This window comes from Aplysia californica, unplaced genomic scaffold, assembly GCF_000002075.1.
Source record: "Aplysia californica isolate F4 #8 unplaced genomic scaffold, AplCal3.0 scaffold01080, whole genome shotgun sequence".
Classification (NCBI taxonomy): domain Eukaryota; kingdom Metazoa; phylum Mollusca; class Gastropoda; order Aplysiida; family Aplysiidae; genus Aplysia; species Aplysia californica.
Window position 1 is genome coordinate 97,910 of NW_004798350.1, and position 1,373 is coordinate 99,282.

The 1,373-nt window shown below is 35.8% G+C and overlaps 1 protein-coding gene across 1 annotated transcript in view; it reads right to left on the reverse strand.

The window, feature by feature from the left end:
- LOC101850525 (mucin-5AC) overlaps positions 1 to 1,373 on the reverse strand; it is a 6,180-nt gene that overhangs the window by 1,873 nt on the left and 2,934 nt on the right. The window lies entirely within an intron of this gene.

A 1,373-nucleotide genomic window follows, 5' to 3' on the forward strand; every position in this document is an offset into this window, starting at 1 on the left:
TTATAAACCTATTTCGGTAACTATGACCTTACAGATAAAGCCTTATAGCATGGAGGTATAACTGGAAAACCTTTATAAAATATAATTGTTTTTGTTTTGTTTACGTCTACTGTTACAATAACAGTGGCCATATTGAAAAGAAGCAACTTTCATATAAGTGAAAAAAATGGTGGATTTACCAACCTAATTTGTTCCAATTTGTACATTGATAGATATACCTAATACACAACTTTTTGCAGTTGGGATCCTGTGTATCTAGAAAAGGAAAAATGTTGGAGCTGGATAACTGACCTACCCCTGCATGCCTCTGAATTCGATTTCATAATCCTCCATGTAACTCACTTATGAATACATTTATTTGCTTTTCCTCCAGCATAGAGTTGGGTTATGATGCAAATAACAAGCCCTGAAAATTTCATTGAAATCAAATAGAAAATAAGAAAGTAGATGAGAAAAACTAAAACAAATTGAAGTTTTGAAAAAAAAATCCACGAAATTTTGCTACACAATAGGCAAATTAAAAGGTTTAGGACAAAAAATCTGAAAGATGTTGATTGTAACACAAAGAGTAAGCAATTTTTAGATTTACAAGTGGTTGAAGTATTATTATACATAAAAAGTCAAGATACCATAAATTGATCAAAAATCGTGAATTTAAAAACTAGTCTCTCCCCCCCCCCCGTCTCTTAATCCAATCAAAGAGCGGGAGAAATTCCCGGATTCTGGAAGTGAAGGGGTTAAAATTGCAATTATGTGTAACAACACTGTGGAACCAGACGATTGTCACTTTTGGCGCATATTATGGACTTCGTGGTATCATCTGAAAATATTGTTCATTGGTCTTGAATCTGCTGAACTATTCAAATCCTATCTTGAAACAAAGGCGCGATATGAAACTGATGAAGTAAGGAGGTGGGGTCGGCTGGTGACAGACGTAACAGTAGCCAGAACATGGCCACTAACGTTTGCTGACTGCTAAAGCTTCAGTGATCTTAGAAACCCTCAAATTGTAAACTTCTATTTGTAAATACATTTCTGTGTTGATTTGTTTGGAGAGAAAAAAAACCCAACCAGTTGATCAAAAGCAAACAAAGCACAAAGCGTAAATAATAATTTTCAAGGACACTCAAGCTATTTCAGTTACTCAATTTTGGCGACCAGTTTCTCCCTGATTTTACCCATGACACCAGGCGACTCAACGTCTTTCGTTTGCGCATTTCCGGACTTCAATTTCAGATAACAAGGGTATTTTTCTACCAGAAGCAGGTCAAAGGAACAAGCTTTAAGGAAGGTGTTATCAATAACTCCACATGTCCGTTCGCAAATAGAGGAGCACCTGATTCCACAGAGTTGTGACAAATGTAATGTTATGT